The sequence below is a fragment of the Pteronotus mesoamericanus genome, unplaced genomic scaffold (assembly GCF_021234165.1).
Source record: "Pteronotus mesoamericanus isolate MK-2021 breed Mesoamerican mustached bat unplaced genomic scaffold, CSHL_Meso_final contig_40, whole genome shotgun sequence".
NCBI classification, from domain to species: Eukaryota; Metazoa; Chordata; class Mammalia; order Chiroptera; family Mormoopidae; genus Pteronotus; species Pteronotus mesoamericanus.
Genome location: NW_026555150.1, coordinates 10,182,559 through 10,199,563, shown reverse-complemented (window position 1 = coordinate 10,199,563; position 17,005 = coordinate 10,182,559).

Sequence of the window (17,005 nt, the reverse complement as noted above, 5' to 3'; positions counted from 1 at the left end):
GAAAATAATAATAAAAGAAAATCTCATCATAATCAAAAAATAAATAAAATGGAAAAATTGTAAATTTTACATTATGTGCACTCTATCATAATAAAAATGCATTAAGAGATTTGGGGATTGGAGTGAAATAAAGTGGATTTTTCCCTGAAGTACCCCTCAAACCTTCTCTAACAAATCAGGAGAAAGTATGTCTCATATGACAAAGTGATAACTTTTCTTCGAGTGTTGGCCTAAATCTGAACAATCTGTGAGCTATATTTTGAAATAATTGGGAGGCAACAATCACATCATAGGGAATCTGGTGACAAAATGCCAAGATATTAAATAATGCCTACCTAGAATCCCAGGCATCGGGGCTTTGCTGTCACTGACTTGTTTCTATAGTTTTGAGAAGTAGAGTGCCTATAGAAGATACATATCCTTTGTCTGGCTGTCTTGAGGGTGACAACTTTAAAACAAATATTATTTTATTATGGTCAAGAGGATTTTTATGTTCCCAAAATATATCTCCAATAAGTAGAAGTAGACAAACAGGTATATATTTTGGCAAAGTACACTTTTCCTCTGCCCCTGGTTCATTGTAAGCTATGCCAGCACAATTAACCACAGCGGAAATAAATGGTCATTCAAGTCTGGTCCCTGGGTTTCTACTTCAGCTCATACTGAAGGGAGATCCTAACTTCTCTCTACTACTCAGCCTTCTGTCTTTGTCCCAATTCTAGCTAAGCTCTTTTTTTTCTACCTAAATTAATATTTCCCTAACTCATGAGTTGTTGTCTGCCTCCCTATCCAAGATAGTTTACACTAATAATCTCTTGTTGGACCCAAAACTTGTTAATTTCCCCTGAGTCATCAGTGATAATTGTTGTCCATCAATTAAACTGTAACAAATAGCAGTAGTTATCTGGATGTATAAATACAGTCAATTGACAAAGGAAGGCAGCAACAGGTGGGCCACTGGGCCCAAAGATTGACCCCTCCACGCTGGGGCTTTATTTTTCACTCTCACCTCCTAGCTAACCAGATGCCTAAGTAAAAGGAGTCTATCCACCAAGATACACAAATGCTTTGACTGCAAATTTGTTTCATGAAATAGTTTATTAGAGGTAATCTGTTTTGTATTTTTAAGAAATAATGCTTGAATCATAAATACAGTCTTCTTGCCAGAGCATTTATTTTCTATGAACCTAGATACCCAATTGGCTATTTTTTAAACCAGGAAGCCATTTATCCTCACCAATAAATGATTAAAATAAAAATTCCAATGATTTTTGAATCAAAGCAAAGTTTATTAAAAGAATAGATCACGACCATAGAGAATAAACTAACTTGAAATTAATCAGATATTTTAAGAGATCCTTTCTTATGTTTTCTCTATACATCATGGTTGGATTCTAGCTATGCATTGTTTTATATATCAGGTTTAGTAGCTCTGTCCCTAAAATAGAGTAAATTTATATGTGATTCCCCTTGTATCCCTGCTTGACTCCTTTCCAGGTAACATCTGAAGAACTGAACAATATAATTCATAACATAATGACCTGGGTTGTAGTAGTAGTGACCAGTATATTATACCTAGTCATCTCAAGATATGAAGAAAGGTTGCAAAATATTGCATTACCCAGTGCCTGATGACTTGACCCACTCTTCAGATAGTTCAAATTGCTCTAGCACATGCAGTGAAACACTTGTACATAAAACAATTAAGATATGTCAGGTAGAGTCCCATGCAAAGGCAGCTGACAAGTCAATAGAGCAACTGTTGGCACCTTTAAAACCATCTTCTGCCCATAAAAAAAAAAAAAAAACATTTGCAGGAAAAACATATCACAGGAAAGAGCAACCTAAAATTTGTAAACCTAATATAATGAGACTACTGAATCTCCCAAGCTTAAAACATATAAATCCAATAGTTACCTTTTTGCACCTATTAAACCAGACACAAAGAAATTTAAAGATGCTACCACTGAAACAGATGGCTTAGAATGCCCTCTATCCTCCAATAAAAAAAGCCAAAGCCATAAAGAATGTTTTTCTCAGAGAAGAAGATGGCGGAGGAGTGAATGGGAGTCACGCTGACCACCTCCCAAGACCAAACTGGAATTGCGACTAAATAGTGGAGTAATCACCTGGAAAACAATGGAACGATAGTGGGAGAGGAGCCTTGGAGCCGAGGACAGTGGATTTGACTCTCACACATCCCAACGGGTGAGAAGTGCGGTGGAGGCTCGAGAGGGTGGGCTGGGTGCCCACGGGTACTAGCACCAGAGGGACATTGCAACGGCCAGTTAGCTTCTCCCGAGAAGAACGGGGTGTGAATCATAAACAGGGACCTCTAAACTACAGCAGCTAAAACCAGGAAAATACAGACAAAACGCAACCCCGAAAGCTGATGGGAGCTCTCTGCCAGAGACAGGTGGCTGGGGATGCAAAGAGACATTTAAAGGGCCAACGCAAAAATTGCAGTGGCAGCCGCCCTCCTTGATCTCTGGGTAGAGGCAGCAGCAGGGTGGGCTGGTGCCTGGGAAAAGACTGGTGAGGAAAACTTTGTGAAGAGAACTGACATGGCGGCCGGTGGAGCCCGGGTGATAACGCACCTCCCACTCAGCAGCTACCATCTCATTCAGGCATAAGGGAATCAATTAACCTGCCTTTTGTGCACTCAGCACACAGCTTGTGCATGTGAGCTGGGGGACTGAGTGCAGACTGGCTGGGAGAGCCCTGAGGAGAGACTGGAGATGGAGGCATTGGGAAAAGAACGGGAGGAGAAACCAGGGAGTCCCGACTCCCTCCCCGTTCTGCAGTCTCCACTGTGGGTTGGAAGGGCGCGCCCCCAAAGACACAGAAGAGGGGCGCGCAGGAACCAGACTGCCTGTGATTGAAACGCAGGCCACACAGGTGGTGGATCCTTGGCCAAAGGGGTCACAGAACTGCCCAGAAACCCCTAAGGAGAGACTAGAAACAGAGGTGTTGGGTAAAGAATGGGAGGAAGAACGAGGGAGTCCCGATTCCTTCTCCTTGCCATAGTCTCCATTGCGCAGGAAGAGGCTACACACCCAAAGCGCCAAAAGCCGAAAAGCACACATAGACACCCCAAAAACACCCAGTGCAGGCGCGCACACTTGCGCCGAGTGACTGGCGAGGGTTGGCGAGCGTGTGTGTGACCCGCACGGGCTGGTGAACGCTTGCATCCGCCGGCAAGGCCTCCCACAGATTGGCACCCATACGACCTGCAAGGGAGTGCACAGAGCGGCAAGGGCAGGCATAAATTGTCCCGCCCACCTGCGATTGCAGAACGGCCGACAAAATTAGTAGATCCCCGGGCCGAAGGGGTCACAGAGCTGCCCAAAGTCCGTGCAGGAGAGACCGGAGACAGGATTAACTGGAGAGTCCTGGAGCTGACTTCCTCCCATTTCCGTAGTCCGCATTTGGAGAGGGCAAGCAACGCACCCAAAGAGACAAAAGCGGGGAAAACAGAATAGAAGACCCTAAACTGACTAGTGCCGGGGAGCTTGCCCGCCAGGGGTCCAGATGAGTACGCGAGGTCGCAAATAAGCCCCCTGGTCTGCAGCAGCACATGCGAGCCCAGGGAGGCGGGGGATCCTGTGGCACCAGGAGCGGGCTCAAGGAGCCGGCATAAGAGTGCAGAGAGATCCCAAAAAATAGCCGAGCCCTAACTGAAGGGGTCACAGAGCTGCCCCAAGCAGAAGTCAGACACAAACAATAGACTCCTGGAAGGCTCAAACAAACAACCTAAGGTCATATAGGGTCAACAACTGACATCATCAGAGGCAAGCCCAGAAAGAAAAGTAAAGGACAAAAATACTTAACAGACTCTCACAGAAATAGGAAGAAAAAGAAGTTCCCCTCAAATGAGTGGAAAAGAGAACTCCCCACAGAGAGAGCTAAATGAAATAGAGGCAAGGGAAGTATCAGATACGGAATTCAAAACAATGGTTCTAAGGAAGCTCAATGAGCTCAGCCAGCTCAAAGAGAACTATGAGAAACTGCAGAGAAACTATCAGGATCTTACAACAAACTATATCAGCCTGGAAAAGGACATAGAAACTATCAAGAAGACACAAGAGGATATGAAGAATACCATTTCTGAATTGAAGAACACAGTAGAAGGAATCCAAAGCAGGCTGGATGAAGCCGAGGATCGAATCAGTGAGATGCAGGATAAGGTAGAAAAAACCTCCCAGAAAGAACAAGAAATGGAAAAATGACTCAAAAAGAATGAAGAGGCATTTAGGGAAATGCAGGAAAACCGGAAACGCAATAATATCCGTATAATAGGAATACAAGAAGGAGAGAAGAGGAGCAAGAGATAGAGAACCTCCTCGAAAAAGTAATGATGGAAAACTTCCCTAATTTGAGGAGAGAAAGGCTCTCATGGATCCAGGAGGCACAGAGGACCCCACTCAAGAGGGACTCAAAGAGGTCCCCCCCAAGACACATCAGCATTAAAATGGCAACTCTCAAAGACAAAGAGAAAATCCTCAAGGCAGCAAGGGAGAAGAAGAAAGTAACATACAAGGGGACCCCAATAGGGCTAGGAGCTGACTTCTCAACAGAAACACTACAAGCCAGAAGGGAATGGCAACAAATATTCCAAGTCATGAAAAGCAAGGCCCTACAGCCAAGGCTGCTCTACCAAGCTAGGCTCTCAATTAAAATAGAAGGGGAAATACAGAGTTTCCCAGAAAAGAGAAGACTAAAAGAACACATCTCTACCAAACCAGCACTCCAAGATATGCTAAGGGGACTGGTTTAAGCAGATGAAGGAAAAGAATGAGAGAGAGAGGAACACACATACAAAGAGAAAAGATGAGTAAGTTTCTATCCGTAATATCTCTCAATGTGAATGGACTAAATGACCCAATCAAAAGACACAGGGTAGCTGAATGGGTAAGAAAACATGACCCACACATATGCTGCCTACAAGATACCCACCTCAGGGCAAGAGACCTACATAGATTGAAAGTAAAGAGATGGAAAAAATATTCCAAGCAAATGGGCATGAGAAGAAAGCCGGGGTTGCCATACTTGTATTAGATAAAGTAGATTTCAAAACAAAGTCCATAAAGAGAGACCCAGAGGGGCACTTTATCATACTTAAAGGAAGAATCTATCAAGAAAACATCAACATTGTAAACTTACATGCTCCCAATATAGGAGCACCCAAGTTTATAAGGAAATTGTTGGATGACTTCAAAAAAGATATAGACAGCAACACACTGATAGTAGGGGATTTCAACACCCCACTGTCAAAAATGGACAGATCTTCCAAACAAAACATCAATAAGGATATTGTGGAGCTGAATGACGCACTGAATAAAATAGACTTAACTGACATATATAGAACTTTACATCTCAAAGAAGAAAAATACACATTTTTTAAATGCTCATGGCAGTTTTTCAAAGATAGACCACATGATAGGACACAAAACAAACCTCAGCAAATTCTGGAAAATTGAAATACTATCAAACTTTTTCTCAGACCGCAAGGGCTTGTATCTGAAAATCAATCTCAAAGAGAAACCTCAAAGACTTGCAAACTCATGGAGACTGAAGAGTAGACTATTAAACAATGAATGGGTCAATAATGAGATAAGAGAAGAAATCAAAAAATTTCTGGAAACAAATGAAAATGAACTGACAACAGTCCAAAACCTATGGGACACAGCAAAGGCGGTACTGAGAGGGAAGTTCATAGCAATACAGGCTTACCTAAAAAATATAGAAACATTTCAAATAAAAGACCTAACACTACAACTTCAAGAACTGGAGAAACAACAACAAATAAATACCAGAGCAAGTAGAAGGAAGGAAATAGTCAAGATTAGACAAGAACTGAATGACATAGAGACAAAAAGAACAATTCAAAGGATCAGCCAATCCAGAAGCTGGTTCTCTGAAAAGATAAATAAAATTGACAAGCCTTTAAGCAGACTCATCAAGGAAAAACGGGAGAACCCAAATAAATAATATCAGAAATGAAAGAGGAGAAATAACAACTGATACCACAGAAATACAAAGGATCATCAGAAACTACTATGAACAATTATATGCCAAGAAATTTGAAAATCTTGATGAAATGGACAAATTTTTAGAAAAGCATAATCTTCCAACAATGAAGGAGGAAGAAACAGAAAGCTTGAACAGACCAATAACAGCTGGGGAAATTGAAGCAGTCATCAACAAACTCCTGGCACACAAAAGCCCAGGTCTGGACGGTTTCACAGGAGAATTTTACAAAACATTTAAGGAAGAGCTAACCCCTGTCCTTCTCAGACTATTCCAAAAAAATCCAAGAGGAGGGAACACTCCCAGACTCTTTCTAGGAGTCCAGCATCACCCTGATCCCAAAACCAGATAAAGACCCTACAAAGAAAGAAAACTACAGGCGAATTTCGCTGATGAACATAGATGCTAAAATCCTCAGCAAAATATTGGCAAACCTCATCCAGCAATACATTAAAAAGATTATCCACCACAATCAAGTGGGATTCATCTCAGGGATGCAGGGATGGTTCAATATACGCAAATTAGTAAACGTGATACATCACATAAATAAAAGAAAAGACAAAAACCACATGATCATCTCGATAGATGCAGAAAAAGCATTTGATAAGGTACAGCACCCATTTATGATCAAAACACTCAGCACAATGGAAATAAATGGGGCATTCCTGAACATCATAAAGGCCATATATGAAAAGCCTACAGCCAATATCATACTCAACGGGCAAAAACTGAAAGCTTTCCCACTAAGATCAGGAACACGACAAGGATGTCCACTCTCACTGCTTCTTTCCAACATCGTATTGGAAGTCCTAGCCACAGCAGTCAGACAAGAGAAAGAGATAAAAGGCATCCAAATAGGAAAGGAGGAAGTAAAGCTATCATTGTTTGCAGGTGACGTGATAGTGTACATAGAGAACCCTGTAGACTCTACCAAAATACTCCTCAACCTAATAAGTGAATTTGGCATAACAGCAGGATACAAAGTCAACATTCAGAAATCAAAGGCATTTTTGTACACCAGCAATGCAATAGGAGAAGAAGAAATCAGAGAAAAATACCATTCGATATAGCAAGAAGAAAAAGTACCAGTCATAAATTTAACCAAAGACGTAAAAGACGTGTATGCAGAAAACTATACAACTTTCAAGAAAGAAATTAAGGAAGACACAAATAAATGGAAGCATATACAGTGCTCATGGATTGGAAGAATTAATATCATCAAAATGTCCATACTACCCAAAGCAATTTATAGATTCAACGCAATCCCTATTAAGATACCAATGACATATTTCACAGAAATAGAACAGACATTTCAAAAATTTATATGGAACCATAAACGACCCCGAAGAGCCTCAGCGTTTTGAGAAAGAAAAACAAAGTAGGAGGGATCACAATACCGGATATCAAACTCTACTACAAAGCCACTCTACTCATAACAATCTGGTACTGGCACAAGAACAGACCCATAGACCAGTGGAACAGAATAGGAAGCCCAGAAATAAGCCCAGGTCTATATGGGCAACTAATATTTGACAAAGGGGGCAGAAGCATAAAATGGAGCCATAATAGCCTCTTCAACAAATGGTGTTGGGAGATCTGGATGGCTACATGCAAAAAATTGAAATTGAATCATCAGCTGACACCATACACAAAAATAAACTCAAATGGATAAAAGACTTAAATAGAAGTCGCAACACCATCAAAGTCCTAGAGGAGAACATTGGCAGGAAACTCTCAGATATCCCACACAGCAATTTTTTCCCTGATATGTCTCCTAAAGCAAGGGACATAAAGGAAGAATAAGCAAGTGGGACCACATCAAAATAAGAAGCTTCTGCACAGCAAAAGAAAACATCAGCAAAATGAAAAGGCAGCCAACCATATGGGAAAATATATTCGCTAATGATACATCAGAGAGAGGTTTGATCTCCAAGATATATAAAGAACTCACTCGACTCCCCTCCAAGACTACAAACGATCCAATCAAAAAATGGGCAAAGGACCTGGGCAGACGCTTTTCCAAGGAGGAGATACAGAGGGTCCAGAGATATTTGAAAGGATGCTCAGCATCACTAGCCATCAGAGAAATGCAGATCAAAACCACCATGAGGTACCACCTCACACCGGTCAGAATGGCCGTCATAAACAGATCAACAAACAACAGGTGCTGGCGAGGCTGTGGAGAAAAGGGAACCCTAGTACACTGTTGGTGGGAATGCAGACTTGTGCAGCCATTGTGGAAAGCAGTGTGGGATTTCCTCAAAAAGCTGATAATGGAACTGTCTTTTGATCCAGTGATTCCCCTGCTGGGATTATACCCTAAGAACACCAAAACGCCAATACAAAAGAACCTATGCACCCCAATGTTCATAGCAGCACAATTTACAATAGCCAAGTCTTGGAAGCAACCTAAATGCCCATTAGTAGATGATTGGATCAAAAAGTCATGGTACATATACACAATGGAGTACTACGCAGCAGAAAGAAAAAAAGAAGTACTAAACTTTGTGACAGCATGGATGGAATTGGAGAGCATCATGCTAAGCGAAATAAGCCAGGGGGCGAAAGACAAATACCATATGATCTCACCTATAAGCGGAACCTAACCAACAATGCAAAGATGCAAGGAAAATATGACCTGCAACACTGAAAGGAAAAGAAATCAACAGAGACAAGAGAGAAGGGGGGGGCAGGGAAAGGGAAGGGAAGGGGAAAGTCAAGGAACATATAGCAAGGACTCATGGACAAAACCAAAGGGGAAGAGCTGAGGGAGGGAAGGTGAGAGGGGGCAAGGGAAAGAGGTGGGGGGGAGGCAGAGACAAATGTATTTAAAAAGTAAATAAAAAAAAAAGAAATTTCCAATTCAAATTTTCATCCCCAAGTAGAGGAAAAAGCATCAAGTTCAGAGTTAGTTCTGGAAAATGTCAAAATTATGGAAAAAGTGGTTAAAATTAAAATCAAAGATAACGCCTTCATCCAAAATAAGAGGTTGTGTTAAATGCCAGTTTATTAGAGGAAATACTGGCTTTGCTCTTGGCTAAACTAGTAAAGTTGCCAAGTGCCTCAAGCAGAAGTGCTAAAAACTTATCAAAACCTAAGTTAAATAAATTTGCATTTCAATGAACAAAATCTGTGACAGCTGAAATTTCCAGAAATGACAACTAATATGGTAGCTGCTAATACTGAGGAAAACTTTTTAAATCCAGAAAGTATAGATATTATTTCTCAGATCATCAATTCTATTTATAATCATATACTACAACAATCTGGAATGCACAAGAAGTTTATTGTAACATGATGGTTACAAACAACATCTTCCCTAAAGAGATGTCTTTTTAAATTATTGGTCAAGTTTCAGATTGTCCATTAGAAAAAAAAAGAAGTACTAAACTTCGCAACAGCATGGATGGACTGGGAGATGTGCGGGGGAAATATGATCTACTTAAGCGAACCTAACCAAGAATGAAGAAGCAGGTGGAGAATGAAGGAGGGGGGGGGGGGAGGGGGGGGGAGGGGGTCAATTAAGACTCATGGACAAACAAAGGGGAAGAGGGGGTGGGGGAAGGGGGGGGGGGAAGGAGAGACAATGTATTTAGAAAAAAACCCAAAAGATTCACTGTCCTAATCTCTTTGGCAATTTGGATGTTGATAGAATTGTTGGTGCAAGAGTATGCTGTTAAAATTGAACCTGATCTCCCAACACCATTTGTTGAAGAAACTATTTTTACTCCATTGTGTGCTCATGCCCCCTTTGTCAAATATTAGTTGGCCATAGAGACATGGGTTTATTTCTGGGCTCTCCATTCTGTTCTACTTATCTATGTGTCTGTTCTTATGCCAGTACTAGACTGTCTTGATTACAGTGGCTTTGTAATATAGCTCAATATCATGTATTGTGATCCTTCCAACTTTGTAGTACACGCAAAAAAATGAAACTAGATTACCAACTTACACCATACACCAGAATAAACCAAAATGGATAAAGGACTTACGTAAATATGTCATGATACCATAAAAGTCCTAGCAGAAAACAGGCAGTAAAATTTCAGACATCCCATGCAGCAATATTTTTGCCAATATATCTCCTAGGACAAGGAAAATGAAGGAAAAAAATAAGCAAATGGGACATCATCAAATTAAAAAGTTTCTGCATGGCTAAAGAAACCATCATCAAAAATGAAAAGGGAACCAACTGTATGGGAGAACATACATGGTCTGTCCAGAAAAACGTCCAGTCATTGTTAATATTACAAGAACAGTTTGCATGACATCAGTGTAATCTGGCAGCCAAGGAGAGCACTGGAATGTGAATGTGTGAACAATGATGACTTCATCGTTCTAGTCAGTGTGGCTGGTAAACACTCTTGAGTGAGCATGTGTACTGTATTGCTGTTGCATTCAAAATGACTGAGCAAGTAGACCAACGATTTGCATCAAATTTTATGTTAAGTTTGAACATTCCTCCATGGAAACTATTCAGATGATTCACAAGGTTGCAGCTATGGACAGTTGGACAATGCACCCCCCTATGCATCATGTATCCTGCAGATTTTTTGGCAAAACATCAAATCACCCAGGGGACTCAGCCCGGCTACAGCGCATATTTGGCACCCTGCAACTTCTGGCTTTCCCCAAAACTAAAACAAACTTTGAAAGGGAAGAGATTTCAGACCATCAATGAAATTCAGGGAAATATAATGGGGCAGCTAATAGCGATTGGGAGAACTGTGTGAAGCCCCAAGGTGCCTACTTTGAAAGGAACTGAGGTTCCATTGTCCTATGTACAATGTTTCTTGTATCTTGTATCTTCTTCAGTAAATGGCTCTATTTTTCATATTACGTGCCTTGATACCTTCTGGACAGACCTTGCATTTGCCAATGATCTATCAGACAAGGGTTTCATCTCCAAAATATATAAAGAACTTGTATGACTCAACAGTAGGAAGACAAACAGACCAATTAAAAAATAGGCAAAGGACCTGAACAGACACTTCTCCAGGAAGGACATACAGATGACCCATAGACATATGAAAAAATGTTCAGCATCACTAGCCATTAGAGAGATGCAAATTAAAAGCACAACGAGACACCACATCACACCATTCAGAATGGCCATTATTAATAAATCAACAAACAAATGATGAGAATGTAGAGAAAAGACAATCCTAGTGCACTGTTGGTGGGAGTGCAGACTGGTGCAGCCACTGTGGAAAGCAGTATGGAATTTCCTCAAAAAAAATGAAAAAGGGAACTGCCTTATGACCCAGTAATTCCACTGCTGGGAATATACGCTAAGAATCCTGAAACAACAATGCAAAAGAACTTATGCACCCCAATGTTCATAGCAGCACAATTTACAATAGCCAAGTACTGGAAACAGCCTAAGTGCCCATCACTAGATGAGTGAATTAAAAAACAGTGGTACATTTACACAACAGAATACTACACAGCAGGAAGAAAGAAGACCCACTTTTTGAAACAGCATGGATGGAACTGGAGACAATTATACTAAGTGAAATAAGCCAGGCAGAGAAAAGACAAATACCATATGACCTCACTTATAACTAGAATCTAATGAACAAAATAAAATAATGAGAAAAATAGAACCAGAGATATGGAAACATGGAACAGACTGATAGCTGTAGGAGGTGAGGGGGAGGGAGAAATTTAGGAAGGAAGGGGAAAGGATTAGTCAAAGAACATGTATGAATGACTCATGGACATGGACAGCAGAGAAGGGATTGACTGTGGGAGAGAGGGATGGGCTCAGTGGAAGGGAGAAGAAGAAAAAAAATGAGACATTTTTACAAAAAATGAAACTGTAATAGAATAAACAATAAAAAATGGAAAGAAAATGAGCCTGATATAGAGCAAAAAGAATTAGATAAAGATTTAAGTGAAGAGGAACTTTCAATTAAAATAATTTCTCACCTTGGGAAACAACCAATCAAAACTGATTCAGACATTGGTGCAGAACACTTGGGAGTCATTCTATAAAAACACAACCTCTTGAGAAAATGTAGATGGGGTGTTTAGCTGGTAGTGGACAGAGCATCGAAAAACCAAGAAGAGTGTCAACAAGTGGGAGGATTTACTCAACTGACTCACCTCATTCAGAAATGAGAAAGAAAGAAAGACACATCTCATTGGATAAGGCCAGACAACTGAATGTAAAGCCATTAAAAGTGAGTGCAAAAGAAAATGGTGAAAAGAAATGAGTAGTTGGTGAGACCTGGCTGTTCTTTTGGATTTCTTTCCTCAGGTAGATCTGTAGGAATGCATTTATAAAATATGGTCAATCTTCTCTTGCCCAGCCTAGAAGAATTAGACACTGATTTATCCACTGCAGTTCTCTGCTTTCCTAGGTCTTACCAATTGGCAGTATGACTCAGTGTAAAAGTGGCAGGCTAGTTTCCATTAGTCAGTCAGACTGAACTGTCATTTCTAATAGAATAGAAATATAGCCCTGGCTGTTCTTGCTCAGTGGGTTGAGCACTAGACTGTGAAGCAAAGGGTCGCCAGTTCAATTCCCAGTCAGTGTACATGCCTGGGTTGCAGGCCAGGTCCCTAGTAGGGGGAGCACGAGAGGCAACCACACATTGATATTTCTTTCTCTTTCTCCCTCCCTTCCCCTCTCTCTAAAAATAATAAATAAAATCTTTAAAAACAAAGAAATACAGGGAAATAACCTTAATAGCAAACAGCACAGTGGAATTCTAGTCTTCATTTGGCAACTCAAAAGAAACATTTTTACAATCCCCAGGGTTTGGTTTTGTTTTTGTTTTTTTTTCATGGATATGCACTTTCATGGTACTATATGGATTGTTTGGAGAGCAGGACTGAACTAAGATGGTGTTATCCCTATCAACTAAGAAGCCCTTTTTAGAGCATATGCAGTAGAGGAATGACTCAGAAGGATCCTGCAACCCCTCAAGCATGAGCAGTACAACATGGTAGACAGCATGTGCTTATCTGAGAAGTGATACCACTCTCTCATAGCATGTGCAGTGGAGTGACATAGACAGTATGTACTTATCTGAAGGGTAACATCAACCTCTTAAAGCATAGAGGGTACAGTGATATAATTAACATGTGCTTACTGAGGTGGCACAAAACAATATGTGTTATCAAAGGCTGATGCAACATTGCATCATACAAGAGAATGAAAGTAAAGGCCTTCAAACAGACAGCTGAGACAGCCAAGAGGAGCTGAGACTGCCAAGAGATGCTCTGCTGCTCTGATCAACCCTCCTCTAGCTGACACTGAAGCTTCTGTAGACTCTGTGTTGCAAGACACTGACTGGCAGCCTCCAGGACCTGGACCTGATCTGGACTCTTGGGCCTCAGGTTCATTATCCCCCAATTCTCTTATGTGATGTTATTGCTGTGTATTTCTGGGTGATTATTATTGTTATTGGGTTATTTTAGATTTGTATTGAACCTGCATTAATAAAAGCTGAATGAATACCATATTAACCTGTGCTGACTCACTGGTATTTCTTGGTGCCACTGCCACCTGTGGGGCTGGTGGCCATGTAGGTGGCCTGGTGTCTCTGGTCCATGGCAAAGCTGGAGGCTGGCTTATAGGAAACACCATTGCACTGATACCCGTAAGGTTAGAGCATTGCTCATGACAGGTCCAAAAGGAGCCTCTTGCGCTGGTGGTGTGTACTCATACTAGGGATGTAAGCTGTGGCTTACAAACTGAGCAAAGTTCTATAGAACCTACCTACTTGGTGCAGAAGCCTAGGAACATGCTTTCTTTAGCATTATTTTCCAACCCACTGAACTAAGTCTCAGAGCTGTTGAATACATTGAGGGGTACCTCTTTTATGTCTCAAATACTGAGATTGTCATAGACACTGATGGAGTCTCCTTGGTCCTTAGTCCTTTGGACCAGATGAAGGTTCTTTCTAGTTCTAAAATGTCCTTTTCTCTATGGGTTCTCAAAATAATATGTTTACTTAGTAGTCTTCATTTATATATAATATTTCCTTGGCACAAGATCTGTGTGTCTAAACTGTTGAACATTACCCCCAATTCACAACCCAATCATCTGCCGAAGTATTGCTCAGTTCTTCTTGGCTACCTAATTTCTTCTTTTTATATCCTTTAACAGTGCTTCATCTCTTTATAGCCCAGATGAAGCTGGAAGAGAATAACTAATTCCAAACAGCTACCTCTGCTACTCTTAAAGGTAGCAAAAGCTGTATTAAGGAAAGTAAACAGACATAGATAACTCAGCTAAGACATGTTTTGTATCTGGATAGCAGTGTCATCTGAGCCATCCATCCCCAGAATGGGGATGGCAGTTGAAAACAGAACAGTAAATTAGGGAATCCAGACAACTCTTGGGCTATTCCTCAGTCAGGAATCCAAAACCAGGGCTTCATGTGCTATTTTGAGATATGAAAACTTCCCAACACACCAGACCTATGCCTATTAAAGATCCATACAGTGACATATTCTATAAGCCATATAGAATGACTTTTTATTTAGTTTGAACCACCATTTCCCCCCAATCAGTACAGATAATAAAAAGTACTGTTTCCACTTCCTACAGAAGTTCTTATTTCATTTGCTTTGCACAGAAGATACTACTTTAAGGCAGCATTTATTTGAAAATCTGGTTTGCAGTGTTACAAAGAGACTGAAAACTAATAATTCAAATTAATTTAAAGGTTCTGTGGCATCATCAATGACTACAGAAGTGGGGAAAGTCATTCATGCGATTGTAACTGCCTTTTACTTGATCTATATTTAATATTGCAAAATAGAAAGTGAATTTGACAAGGGAGGTGAGGAGAAATAAAGATTTAGTCTTTGAAGCTCCCTTGAAAATATGTTCAAAGGATTAGGGTATGGATGGGTGAGGAGTGAACATTCAAAGTCCTTCACAATTTTGGCTATTATTCATCATGTTAAAAATCCAGGTCAGCAATCTAGGTCTTTTTTCATGAAAATATCGGTATTTAGATTGCTCTATAATTAGTACCCCACTAGGAAGTTTAGAAAACCATGTTATCATGTATAAATGTGCCATAAAACTTTCAAAATAAATGATGAAACAGAATGTAGTTAAAGCATTTGTGTACTTTGCATTTCTTTGCAAGTAAAAAGTAAAAATTGAAGTAAAAGAAAGAACCTCAGCAAGGTTCTCTTCTTTGGACTGGAAGGATATTATTCTTGAATGCAAAAAGAAAAAAGATTATAGAAACCAGCAAATATTCCTTATTATTTTTATTTATTCTTTTAAATATATCATTAATACATAAGTAAATGGCATTTGAAAGATAAATGTACTAAGTTGAAACTACAAACCATATGAAAATTATTACAGTAGAAACACAAGAAAAATGACTGAGGTCAGTGTTTTTAATATTTATTGTCTCTTCAATTCCAGGTTGCTAGTGGGAAATCATCTCACAATTTTAAAAAGCCCAGCACCAGCAAAGTGGAACTTTTAAAAGATGTCCAAAGCAAAAAAGATCTTATCATTCAGTTGGTAACTCGTGATATAAATCAAGAAGTTTCAGAAAATAAAGAAAACTTAACTTCTGATGAAGATGAAGCTGTTTTACAAGAGGTTGTAAAAGAAGGGTTTCCAGATGACCCATTAGGACATCAAGTAAAAGAAGATGTGAATCCCATTGAAAGTACAGTGGCTTTTCTCAAGCCACTGATGAGCAAGCGCAGTCTGCAAAAATTTTGGTCACTACGTAAATGTCATCCGAAATCCAGTATAACTACAACAAATATTGAAGCATCACCAATTCAATGGACAGAATCTGAGGAGACACAAATGAGAATAAGAGTCCCTAAGGTTAATGTGCCTACTTCAAAATCCTTAACTGACACAGACCCTTCCTTTTGGGACAGAAAGACACAACTAAGTGTAAGTGAAAAATATGACTATCAGTGAATGAGTTTCTATGGAAGCGGGTAGAGACCTTTATAAACTTAGCCCAAGTCATATATATTTGGTTGGAATAAAAGGACATAAACTGGATCCAGGCAGTCTTTCTCAACTCTGATGATATTTACAACAAAAGGAAATGATTGACAGATGAAGTCAGGAGCCTCAACTGAAGAAAAACAGATCATGGAAACAGTCCTAGGTTAGATAGAAAGAAGAGTAAAATAGAAAATGGAAACCAATTATGAGAAATGCAAGCTATTTATTTAAAATAATAGATTTCACCCTGGCCAAATAGCTCAGTTGGTTAGAGTGTCATCCAGATACACCAAGGCTGTGAGTTCATTCCCAGTTTAGGGCACATACAAGAATCAATCGATGAATGCATAAATAAGTGGAACAACAAGTCCATCTCTCTCTCTCAATAAATAGAAATTAAAATAATGGATTTCATCTTTTTTTGTATTATCACCTGTAAATACTTAGAAGTTTTGTGCATGGAAACTCCATGCCAGTGAGCAGTATCATAAGATGGGCTGGAAGGGAGTAAAATGATTCAGGCAAATTCAGCCTATCTTGGTTTGAATTCTGTCTTTGCCTTTTAGTAGCCATGTGACTGACCTTTGGGCAAGCTCTTAACCAACTTTTTTTCTTAAAAATTACTTACCCAACTTGTTGAAACATAGTAAGATAGTCAAAATATGTTGAATATTTGTCCTAAAATCAGCTTATGTTGAATATTTCTCTTGCAGTCAGCTCATAAAACCCACTCTTACTTTGACACACAGCTCCTATCCCCAGTTCTGTATCCTTGCAGTGGTGATCTGAGTCCCACTGACTTCTTGGATTGGACCTACCCCCAAAAATTGTATCATATCATGTGCTTGGAGGACACATGTGATTTAAGATTTCCTGGTGAAAAACGCCAACACAAAAGAACCTATGCACCCCAATGTTCATAGCAGCACAATTTACAATAGCCAAGTGTTGGAAGCAACCTCAGTGCCCAACAGTCAATGAGTGGATCAAAAAACTATGCTACATTTACACAATGGAATA